The sequence below is a fragment of the Carcharhinus amblyrhynchos genome, chromosome 8 (genome assembly GCF_965287045.1).
Source record: "Carcharhinus amblyrhynchos chromosome 8, sCarAmb.v2.hapA, whole genome shotgun sequence".
In the NCBI taxonomy this organism is placed as follows: Eukaryota; Metazoa; Chordata; class Chondrichthyes; order Carcharhiniformes; family Carcharhinidae; genus Carcharhinus; species Carcharhinus amblyrhynchos.
The window spans coordinates 43,222,122-43,235,282 of NC_137331.1; the positions used below are offsets into that span (position 1 = coordinate 43,222,122).

Below are 13,161 nucleotides of genomic sequence, written 5' to 3' on the forward strand. Positions count from 1 at the left end.
CAAAACTGCTCACAATACTCCAAATGGGGTCTGACCAGAGCCTTATAAAGCCTCAGACTTGTCTCCAGTTATTTATATATTAGATCCCAAAATACTGTTTTCTGAAAGAGATTTATTGAGTTTGCAATCAAATGAATTCATTAGATCCACTGGTTTGATTTGGTGGAAGATAGGTCTGATCACTAATCTAATGTAGAAGGTAGAATTTGCCTGTCTGGGACTGAGTCCCGTGGCGGTGGTAGGGAATGTTTCCACTGTGGAGGGTGACAGGTGACCATGCCATATCTTCCACCTTCAGTTAATAATTCTGGATCTGCGCTGTATTCCTTGGTGGGGTGGGCGTGATTTCACGCACCCCACCACCATATTGAAACGCGCCCAACATCACTGACCCACCCTGAAGAAAGAGGATGGTTCTCCAGAAATACCCTGTAGCTGGCAGATGGACCTTCTTGAAGACACTGAAGCTGGAAGATCCATTTGATAGAGGTTCCCCCCACCCACTGCTGTGGTGTTCCAGGGTACAAGGTCTCTGGCAGCCTCCATCCAGAACTCAGGAGGCTTATTGCTTCCACCAACACTGAAGAAGCTCCACACCATCTGGGAAACGCAGCATCCCTTCCACAAACATTCACTCCCTCCACTATCGACACACAGTGACGGCCGTGTGTACCATTTACAAGATTCACTGCAGCAGCTCACCAAGGCTCTTTAGACAACACCTTCCAAACCCATTTCCATGACTATCTAGAAGGACAAGGGCAGCAAACACGTGGGAACACCACCACCTGAAATGTGCCCTCCAAGTCACTCACTGTCCTGATTTGGAAATATAATGTTATTCCTTCACTGGGTCAAATTGATGGAACTCCTTCCCTAACAGCACTGTGGGTGTACCCACACCTCAGGGTCTGCAGTGATTTAAGAAGGCAGCTTACCCTCACCTTCTCAAGGGCAATTAAGGATAGGCAATAAATGCTGGGTCTAACCAGCAATGCCCATGTCCCAGGAACTTCTTTTAAAAGCTTGTAATAGATAAATGTTATTGATTGATACAATTAATTGTGAGACACTTAGTAAGGGTTGAACATTTTTTCAAACCAGCTTCCAGATATTTTGACCTCGTTTCTTGCCCGACTCTATTGGTCCTGCAAGGTTTTAGTGGAACCTCTTATCTTAATACACAGGAAATGTTGGACTTTCCCACTGCCCACTGATGCTGAGTGGCACTCTAAACCTGCAAAGGTAAAATTGACGGTATATTAAAATTCAGAGATAAGCAATCCAGTTTCAATTCTGCCCTCCTCCAATTCTGGCCCCTTGACTATCCCGGATTTGAATTACTCCATCAGTAGCTGCCTTCAGATCCCAAGATCCCAAACTTTGAATTTCATTCCCTAAAATTCTCATCTCACCTTTAAGGTTTCTCCTTAAAACTTATTGCGTTGACCTATGGTTTGATCACCTGACCTAACGCCTCCTTTATGTGGCTTAGTCAAAGCGTGTCTGATTGCTCTCCACTGAAGCATCTTGGGACAGTTTACTCGGTTAAGGGTACCATGAAAATTCAAGTTGTTGTTGTGGTGTGACTGGCGTTGAAAACTCGCTCTGTGAGTGAATGGTGCATGATGTGGAGATGCCAGTGTTGGACTGGGGTAACCACAGTAAAAAGTCTCACAACACCAGGTTAAAGCCCAACAGATTTATTTGGTAGCACAAGCCACTAGCTTTCAGAGCGCTGCCCCTTCATCAGGTGAGTGGGAGTTCTGTTCACAAACAGGGCATATAACTCACAAACTCAATTTACAAAATAATGGTCTTTATAGGTAATCAAGTCCTAAAGGCACAGACATTGTGAGTGGAGAGAGGATTAAGCATGGGTTAAAAAGATGTCTCCAGCCAGGACAGTTAGTGAGATTTTGCAAGCCAGGAAAGTGTTGTGTAACCACTTTCAGGGGATTACAGAAAGTGTGACATGAACCCAAGATCCTGGTTGAGGCCATCCTCATGTGTGTGGAACTTGGCTATCAGTCTCTACTCAGCGACTCTGCATTGTCGTGTGTCATGAAGGTCACCTTGGAGAATGCTTGTCGAGTGGTGTTCATTCATCCGTTGTCATAGCATCGGGGCAGCGCTCCAAAAGCTAGTGGCTTATGTTACTAAATAAACCTGTTGGACTTTAACCTGGTGTTGTGAGATTTCTTACAGTGAATGATATAGCCAGATAATCATCCACTGCTTAACACACGCAAAATTACCCCTGCTGCGTATATACACACCGCCAATTTCCTATCACCTCACATCCCCGCCAATTTTCTGCCTTGTCACATCAGTGCGCTGGGTTGTGCATGCAATAGAAACAAAATTCACAGAATTGATCACACTGATTTGGTCAGTCCTGTCACTTGGAGACAGCAGCTGGAGAGTTGGGAGTAACATTGTCTGCAATAGTGGCAGAAAAACATTGTTGCTATGACTGATCCAAGTGTTCAGTAATGAACTACAAGGCATTGGCCAGACCGCTGGAATGACCTGTATTAAAGAGTTTGAGTTGCTATTGTTACTGGACATTTCACTGAGACTCAATCCAGCCGATTGACATGTCAGATAGGAGGAGCAAACGATATAGACTTTATTGTTAATGAACACATCCTGATAACCACTTCCAAAGCTCTCACACCCAATTACTGCAGAAAGATAAATTACTAGTCCTTTTCTTTGGGCGACAAAGTAATCTGAGAAAGGAATATAGTTGGAAAGAGGAAACATTGCCAAGCTATTAGAATGGATGTAGAGTTTTATTTATTAATTGTAGAAAGGAATAGGGGTTGGCTCCAGAACTAGCTGGATTTACTTCTTTCAGTCTAGAGGACAGACAATTGGCAGACCAATGTTTGAACTGAGACATCTGGTATTTTTCTTCCTGACCCCTCTGCCTTGCTGTAGCATTTGGTCGATACAAGGCTTTGCTCAGGATAATTTCACACCTCCCATCTTAGTGCTTTTGCTATTGTTTTCAAATGCTTTGAGTACTTGTAAAAAAATGCTTTGAAGCATGCACTACAGGTCACTGCAACAAAAGTTCCATGTGTTTCATAAAACATTTTCCACAGTTTTTAAAGTTATAAAACCAACTTGGTGGACACACCAAGTCCTTAATCTATCTCCATGCCTGCTCCAAAAATCAAGGGCAGAATTTTCCCGCCCAGCCTGCCACGGGAATTGTAGCGGGGGAGGGGGACCACGCAAAAGTCCATTGAATGGATGGGATTTTCTGGTCATAACGCAACAGTTGTTGGAAAATCCCACCCTTAATTCAAACTGAATCCAATTCATGGTCGCCACAAAAGAGGCAAACTGGATCCAAGCTGACAGGGTAAGGCTTTGCAACATCTTGGGCTTGATCTGATGCTTGGGGTAGAATTTCCCGAGTGGCCTCGCCCAACACTGGAAAATTCCGCCTGAGGTCAACAGACCTTGGCATGGTTCAGCCCCCTCCCACCCCCACCAGTGCCCCCGCCACCCTGCCACACCCCCGCCCCCACCACACACACACCCCCCCACCTCCACTCCCAACCCACCTCCCCACTCCCCATCCCTGTCCCCTGCCCCCTGCCCCCACCCCCCCCACCACAACTCCCCCAACCCCCCGCTCACCACAATTCCCATGGTGGGTGGGTCAGGAAAATCTCATCCTTGATCTTAGCCAAAAGACCAAGAAGCTAAAAGGCCATGTTTTTAAAAAATTTTAATCCATTGTTAAAGTTACAAAACCAGTGCTCAGAGTGGACCCAGGCAAAGCCAAATCCATCTCCTTGCTTGCTCTAAAAAAACAATTTCAAAATCCAATTGAACCCCATTCATGGACCCCTCAGGAGAGACAAAGAAGATCCAAGCTGACAAGGTAAAGTATTACACCCTCTCTTGGGCAAATCTGATGCTCAAAATCTCAGCTCAAAGGCCAATGTGCTTAACAACTTGTTAATAAAGATTAAAGTGACCCTGTAAGAATGCAGAGCCCTGTTCAAGCTGGTATAGCTTTGTCAGACCACATCATGGTGTGATTGTCCCCTTTGTACAAAATGACCAAACACCGAACAGAAAGGGGCAGAAGTTCTGCTTTGTTGCAGTCACTGACCTGGTCACAAAACCAACTCAAAGTTTCACTCCTTTCTTTGAATGTTTTGCTCAGGTTTCTGTGCAGAGTCATTTATATATCGCCAAAACCTCCCAAAAAGCAGGAAAACTGAGCAGCAATTTACAAAGTAATTTTACATTTAAAAACACAGATATATTCTGCCTGAGGGAGGGCTCCACCCTCTGGGATGATCACTCACTCTCAGTTCCCAGTGATCCCTCAAGTAAGGTGATACTCCTTCTGCAGTGCTATCTTTAAGAGACAGGCACCACAATCACTGCAGTTATTCCCAAGCATTGCTGGCATCTCCGTTCAAATTGTGGAGCAAAACTCAATATAACAGCTGCTTAGGAGAAGCCTTCCATGCTAAAGAAGTGAACAGACTCACACTCCCAGCTTATTTAACTGTGTTCATTATAAGGTCTTAAACATAGAAACATAGAAGCAGGAGGCGGCCATTCGGCCCCTCGAGCCTGCTCCACCATTCATTTTGATCATGGTTGATCATTGAATTCAGTATCCTCATCCCCCCATATCCCTTGATCTCTTTAGCTCCAAGAGCTATATCTAATTTCTTCTTGAATTTAGAAATTTTGGCCTCAACTACTTTCTGTGGTAGTGAATTCCACACATTCACTACTTCAGGGTGAAGAAATTTCTCCTCACCTCAGTCTAAAAGGTTTACCCCTTATCCTCAAACTATGACTCCTAGCTCTGGACTCCCCCACCATCGGGAACATTCTTTCTGAATCTAGCCTGTCTAACCCTGTCAGAATTTTATAAGTTTTTTTGAGATCCCTTCTCACTCTTCTAAATTCCAGTGAATATAATCCTAACCAACTTACTCTCCCCTCTTACGACAGACCTGCCATCCCAGGAATCATCCTGGTAAACCTTCGCTGCACTCTCTCTATAGCAAGGACATTCCTCCTCAGATTAGGACACCAAAACTGCACACAATACTCCAGGTGCAACATCACCAACACCCAATATAATTCAGCAAAACATCCCTATTCCTATACTCAAATCCTCTCACTCTGAAGGCCAACATACAAACATATTTTATTGTCAAAGGACTTGGAGCAACTAAAGCTGACATCTTGGGTCTGAAGGAGAAGGGTGTCTGCCTAATTTTCATCATCATGTTTATGGAGAAAGCATTCTGAATTAGTTTTCAGCGTGAATGTCTAATGGTTCGAACACACTCCGCAAGTCCTCGCATTGACAGTGCTTTCTTTATTCATTCGCTCATGGGGTGTGGGCATCACTGGAAAGGCCAACATTTGTTGCCCATCGCCGCCCTGAAGATGATATTGGTGAACCATTTGTCTGTGTGGTGTGGTCACACCCTGGAACACTATTGGGAACACTGGGATTATGACCCAACCAAAATGAAGGAATGGCGAAATTGTTCCAACTCAGGGTGGGGTCAACCAATTGGTCTGCGAGGTGGAGTTGGCAAAGTGGCAGGAACTGATGTTCCCTACAAAGTAGTTTTGATCATTTTCATGATCATTTCTTAGAATTTGAACAAATTTTAAAACATGTTCAGTAGTTAAGCAATCCATGCTTACTGGCAACGAGACCAGGACCACAGTCCTGTAATTGGGAATGGCAGAGCAGTCTTTGGGGGAGGTGGGGGTAGGGTGCAGGTGGGGGTGGGGGATAGAGGCTGGGGGTAGGGGGTGGGGGGGGATTGGGGGAGTGCGGCTGAACTCCTCCTCCTGTTGCTGGAATCCCTGATGTCAGCGACAGCAAGTGTCCTGGGTGGTTAGATTTTCAGGTTGGCTTGATTCTGAGCCTGCGGTCTTTTGCCGCGAACCTCTGGGGGAGGGGTTGTGAGTTGATAACGACACCCTGAGGGGCAACGGGGCATCTGGAATCTCAGCGAAGGATAGAACTGATCGTCTGCCCCATTAACCGATGAGGTTTAAGAATGGATGAACAAACCAGAGAAGGAAATCAGTGAATTGGAGTCAAATCAGAGACAGAAAGACAGATTAAGAGAGGGAAAAAAAGATTGGATTAAGAGAGACAGAAAGGAAAATAAGTCAGATCTTTTAGATCTGAATTAGAGGTGTTTAAGATCTCTTGGAAGAACATACAACCTGCAGGGTTGAGACTGAACAGTGGAAATTATTCCCTTTATGGACCAGAGAGATGATTAATGTTGTGTTAACAATAATGTGTAGTAAAAAGATTAAATTATCAGCAATCATAGGATCCCTACAGTGCAGAAGGAGGCCACTCAGCCCATCAAATTTGCATCGACCACAATCCACCCAGGCCCCATTCCTGTAATCCCTTATATTTACCCTGTTGATTTCCCTGACACGAAGGGACAATTTAGCATGGCCAATCCACCTAACCCGCACATCTTTAGAGTGTGGGAGGAGACTGGAGCACCCGCAGGAAACCCATGCAGATACGGGGAGAATGTGCAGACTCCTCACAGACAATGACTGAAGCCGGGAATTGAACCTGGGTCTCTGGTGCTGTGAGGTAGCAGTGCTAACACCATGCCACCATGTCGCTTTAACGTTCTCTGGTGAGTTTAGGACAATTGATTGTGTAACTGTAGCAAGTTCTGAATGAAAATATGGAGGGTGAGTGTGAGGGTGAGTGAGGTGTGAAGGGAACAGGGGAATGGTGTAAGCCCTGGAGATTCACAGCGAATATCTTGATTCCCTGATCTTGCTAGCTGATTTGTGCATTAATTACAGCATTAACACTGCCTTTTCTTTGAAGCATCGGCACAATGTGTTACAAATGAGATGATCATTCCAATGAAAGCCGAGACATGATCACCCAAACATTTTTAAGGCTTGGATTCTTCGGCAGAAAGCAAAGCATGTTTGTTTTATTTACTCATTCTTGCTGTGGCGATACTATTCAGAACGAAGTATAATACAGCACAGAAACGGGCGCTTCGGCCCACCAAGCCTGTGCCAATTCCTAATCCTTATTTAGACCCGCTACTTATTGTCTGTACATGGTTTCTATCCCTCTGTTCACCTCCTGTTCATGTGCCCATCAAGATACACCTTGAATGTTGTTAATGTGCCTGCTTCCACTGCTGCCACTGGCAGTGCATTCATAGAATAATAGAATCCCCACAGTGCAGAAGGAGGCCATTCAGCCCATTGAGGCTGCATCAACAACAATTCCACCCAGGCCCCATCCCCATAAATTGACTTTCATAATCCTCTTGACACTAAGGGGTAACATACTATGGCCAATCCACCTAATCTGCACATATTCAGAGTGTGGGAGGAAAGCAGAGTACCAGGAGAAAACCCATGCAGCTACAGAGAGAATGTGCAAACCCCACACAGACAATGACTCGAGGCTGGAATTGAACCCTGGTCCCTGGTGCTGTGAAGCAGCAGTGCTAACCACTGTGTCATGGTGCCGTTCCAGGCATCCACAATCCTCTGTGTGAAAGTCAAATCAATTCGCCACATGTCTCCCCTGAACGTACCCCCTCTGACCTTGAACCTGTGCCCTCTTGTAGTTGATGGTTCCACCCTGGGAAAAGGCCTCAGACTATCCACTCTGTCTTTGCCTCCCATAATTTTGTAGACTTCTATCATGTGGTCCCTCAGCTTCCGTCTTTCCAGTGAAAACAATCTGAGTTTATCCAAACTCTCCCATAAAATGAGTAATGCCGGGGAAAATGAACTAGAAGTAGCTGACAGTCTCCTGAAGGCCATGGTGTTTTAGACGCACAGGAAGGTCAGAGAGGAGATACCAGAGCCCTCATAGACAGACACTGGCCATGTCCACAAGTCCTCCTTTGGTGAGGTTTTATATAGAAGCTCATCACTCTCAGTGAAGCCTTTGGTTGTGCAGGAATCTTTATCAGATACCATTGACTCTGAAGGAGTTGAAATATGTTTGGATTGTCCGATTATATATTTTGTCGGAAGTCTTAGTCTGACATATCTCGTGTTGGCGCACGTTGTTTATCATGGATTCTTATGAAGGAACTGAGCTCGATTATCCGTCAAAAAGAAATGATTTTTACGAAAGAGAAACATTAACTCTGTGGTTGCCCGGCACAACTGGGCAAGATACAGATCCTCACTCCCTGAGCTCAGGGAATGATGCCCCACTCCCACGTTGTGCTTGGAAGCTATGAGATGTGTAGTGGTTTTGTAAGGCGACAGAACTCGGGATTTTTATATTCATGACACAGAAGATGATGCTTGATCTCTGTGTGCCCAAGAACCCAGAGTCAAACACGAGAGACAAAGAGACAGAGACTCGCCAGATACATGCAGGATCTACCCTTTGAGGAACTTCAAATAAACTTCAAAGCTGATTGATATATTTTTAAATAACCCCATTTTAAGTTTGACTCCTTCTTGTTGTGTTGTGCATTATGCACAGTTAAGAGAGCAAGGAGATAAATCTGTTCCCAGAGATCTCAGAAACCAGCCTTGGTCAGGGATTTGAGAGTGGCCTGGGAATCCCTGAGCTTTTCCCTCAAGAGACACTTGACCAAAAGTCATGTAAGATATTGGCATCTTTGCAGGATTCTTCTGTAATTTTAATGAAGCTCCTACATGTTGTTTAGCATTTAATGTTTATTTATTAGTGTCACAAGTAGGCTTACATTGACACTGCAATGAAGTTACTGCAAAAACTCCCTAGTCTCCACATTCCAGTGCCCGTTTGGGTACACTGAGGGAAAATTTAGCATGGCCAACGCACCTAACCAATACATCTTTCAGACTGTGGAAGGAAACTGGAGCACCCGGAGGAAACCCATGCAGTAAGGGGAGAAGGTGCAAACTCCGTACAGTGACCAAGCCTGAAATCGAACCTGGATCCCTGGCACTGTGAGGCAGCAGTATAAGCCACTGTGCCACAATGGGGATAGCTTCACCCTTTCTCTCCCCATCCTCATCTGCACCCTTATCCTCCACTCCCATCCCCTTCTCCTCCTCTCTTATACTCTCCAACCAGTTTTTGATTCCTCCATCGCTGTTCTCCTTCCTGAGGCCTTCTCCAGCCTGACTCTGTTCATCTCTCTCTCTCTCTAGTTTGGCGTATCTACACATTTATTCGTGCCTTCCCCACGTGCAATGCCATTGGAGACCAACCAGTCATTGAAATAAAACATGTGATGTATTTCTCAAATCATTTTCTCCCAGTGCAAAATTGCTTGAGTCAGAAATGTGAAAGAATAAAAAATTCCTAATCCTTTGAGGAGCAGATTTTTCATTCCCAGGGTGGTAATATCCCTCTCATTAATCATTCTTTCTGATCCTGTTATGCATCTTGCTAATATTCCTGGTGAATTGCTGTTTATCAGCAAACCCTCTCCTCCTCAGAGGTGCATTGGGGCGAAGGTTGGGGATTAGTAGTGACCGGTGGTGATGCCTCTGCAGTCATGGGGTGACACGGTGGCATAGTGGTTAGCACTGCAGCCTCACAGCACCAGGGACCCGGGTCCGATTCCTGGCTTTGGGTCGCTATCTGTCTGCTTGGGTTTCCTCCGGGTGTTCTGGTTTCCTCTCACATTCCAAAGATGTGCAGATTAGTTGATTGGCCATGCTAAATTGTCCCTTAGTGTCAGGGGAATTAGTAGGGTAAATCTGTGGGGTGATGGGGATAGGCTTGGGTGGGATTGTGGTCAGTACAGACTTGATGGGCCAAAAGGTTTCCTTCTGCGCTGTAGGGATTCTATGAAATGTCTCAGAGGAGGTTCTTGAATTGAAGTTGAGGACAATGACAGCACCATCCAAAGCCATTTTTAGAAAGGTTTGGAAGGAAAGATGAGAAATCAAACAAAAAAGAAGGAACTAATTTCGAAGAGGCAAAGTTTGATTGCAGACAGAGATGATACAACAGAACAGAACAAGACTGCATTCTATATGGATCTCAATAAAATGGAACAGAATAGCAAACACTTTCATTTATCTACACCTGTACAATGAATGACTCTGGCACCTCTGACCTGGCCCAGTATCAGAGCTGCCCATTCAGCGGAATGCTGACATTGGTAAATCACTATCTCTCTACCTTCGAATCACAGAGGCCGCTGCAAGTCTGCAGTATTTGTGTGAATTAAAGCACTGCTATATTTCCAACCTCAAACTGATTGATAAATGGATCAATTATTCACAAAGGGATATCGGTTCGAATTTACTGATAGCAAAAGCGGTTAGGTTGGTAATCTTTTCCTTGTTTTTCCCACGTTCTGTCTGTTATTCGGAGCCAGCTGATTCACAGTTACAGTAAATACAATGCAAACAGTTACAGAGTCAATATTGAGCATTCGAATCCAGCAGCACCAGAGAGAAAAGCCACAAATCTTCATTCCTGGGAAATATCCAACCACAATCGGATGAGACTCCTGGTAACTCGAGCACCAGATAGTTTCAGCATCAATATTTGCTTTTTGCTGACTTCAGTTTGGACCAATCTCCCACCATCACAGCTTTTAGAAAAGACCTCAATAAATCATAGGGTCCCTTCTTCTCTCGATTTTCATCAGTCGCTCTATGGGTGACTCTCACATCTCAGTCTGAAGCTTCAAGTTGCCACTCCAGAGTCCAGAGCACATAATCCAGGCTGATACTCCCAAGGCATGCTGTGGAGTGCCGCACTGTCAGACAGCCAGTAATGAGGGAGTGCTGCACTGTCAGAGGGTCAGTACTGAGGGAGTGCCGCACTGTCAGAGGGTCAGTACTGAGGGAGTGCCGCACTGTCAGAGGGTCAGTACTGAGGGAGTGCTGCACTGTCAGAGGGTCAGTACTGAGGGGGTGCTGCACTGTCAGAGGGTCAGTACTGAGGGAGTGCCGCACTGTCAGAGGGTCAGTACTGAGGGAGTGCTGCACTGTCAGAGGGTCAGTACTGAGGGGGTGCTGCACTGTCAGAGGGTCAGTACTGAGGGAGTGCCGCACTGTCAGAGGGTCAGTACTGAGGGAGTGCTGCACTGTCAGAGGGTCAGTACTGAGGGAGTGCCGCACTGTCAGAGGGTCAGTACTGAGGGAGTGCCGCACTGTCAGAGGGTCAGTACTGAGGGAGTGCCGCACTGTCAGAGGGTCAGTACTGAGGGAGTGCCGCACTGTCAGAGGGTCAGTACTGAGGGAGTGCTGCACTGTCAGAGGGTCAGTACTGAGGGGGTGCCGCACTGTCAGAGGGTCAGTACTGAGGGAGTGCCACACTGTCAGGTGGATGAATAAGATCCCATGTCACTATTTGCTGTTGTCTCTTGTGGCCTGTCCAATACTTATCCTTCAATCAACATCGCCAAAATCAGAGTGTCTGGACATCATAGCACTTCATCCAATGAAGCTATCGTCATTCGACATCACTCTCCCTATCTCTGTAACCTCCTCCAGCCCCTACACCCCTCCCTATCTGTGTAACCTCCTCCAGCCCCTACACCCCTCCCTATCTGTGTAACCTCCTCCAGCCCCTACACCCCTCCCTATCTCTGTAACCTCCTCCAGCCCCTACACTCCCCCCTATCTGTGTAACCTCCTCCAGCCCCTACACTCCCCCCTATCTGTGTAACCTCCTCCAGCCCCTATACCCCTCCCTATCTGTGTAACCTCCTCCAGCCCCTACACCCCCCCATCTCTGTAACCTCCTCCAGCCCCTACACCCCTCCCTATCTCTGTAACCTCCTCCAGCCCCTACACCCCTCCCTATCTCTGTAACCTTTTCCAGCCCCTACACCCCTCCCTATCTCTGTAACCTCCTCCAGCCCCTACACCCCTCCCTATCTCTGTAACCTCCTCCAGCCCCTGTAACCCCTCCCTATCTCTGTAACTTCCTCTGGCCTGCACACCTTCCAAGATATCTGCACACCCCTGATTCTGGCTTCTTGAGTGACCCTGATTTTAATCGCTCCAGCACTGGTTGCTATTCCTTCAGCTGCTTGGGCCCTAAGCTGAGGAACTCCCTCCCTAAATCTCTCTCTCTTCCTTTAAGATGCTCTTAAAACCCAAATCTTTGACCAGGTTGATTACCTGTCCTGACGTGGGTGTCAGATTTTGTTTAATAATTTGCTCCTGTGAAGCATCTTGGGACATTTTGCTATGTTGAAACTGACCTCTAAATAGGAGTTGTTGCCATTTTTTTGTGGGATCTTGTTATGCACACAGTGGCTGTCACATTTCCCACATTACAACAGTGACTGCGCTTGGTGGCATGGTGGCACAGTGGTTGGCACTGCTGCCTCACAGCACCAGGGACACAGGTTTGATTCTGGCCTTGGGTCACTGTCTGTCCAGAGTCTACACTTTCTCCCATATTTGTGTGGGTTTCCTCCTATTAATTAAGCCTCCTAAGCACATCAGCGCTCCGAAAGCTTGTGGCTTGTGCTACCAGATAAATCCGTTGGACTTTAACCTGGTGTTGTGAGACTTCTTACCATGCTAAATTATCCCTTAGTGTCCAAAGATATGCAGGTTTTGCAGATTGGCCATACAAATTGCCCCTCAGTGTCCAAAGACATGCAGGTTAAATGGATTGACCACGCAAAATGTGTGTGGTTACAGGGATAGGGTGGGGGAAAGGGCCTGTGTAAGATACTCTGTCACAGAGTCAGCACAGATTCGACAGGCCAAATGGTGTCCTCTACACTGTGGGGATTGTGTGATTCTATGATTGAACAGCACACCTCATCGGCTGGAAATGATGCCACGAGGTGCTGGGGGATTATTGCAATCTTACCGAATGACTAATCGCAGGAGATGAGATGCTGCCAGTATTTCATTCCCATCCCCTCCCCATTCATCCTCCTCATCTCCCCTGTACAATAAGAAAATGAGATTTCTATTGTGGAGTCCCTTGGCATGTTTCTCCTCAAGGTTCTACTGGTGCAGTGGCTGCATTGACCCTTGCTGTGAAATTTCAAAGTTAATTTACTCCTCCTCTACAGAGTGCTGTAACATTAGCTCAGTTAGTGTGTGTGTGTGTGTGTGTGTGTGTGTGTGTGTGTGGAGCTGAGACAGGATTATCCTGACATTATGATACGTGTTGCCAGAGTGTTTGCTGAACCT

General features: G+C 46.2%; 1 protein-coding gene across 1 annotated transcript in view; it reads left to right on the forward strand.

The window, feature by feature from the left end:
- Positions 1-13,161, forward strand: part of LOC145346976 (angiopoietin-1-like) — a 148,408-nt gene that overhangs the window by 123,136 nt on the left and 12,111 nt on the right. The gene's annotated exons all lie outside the window — the stretch shown is intronic.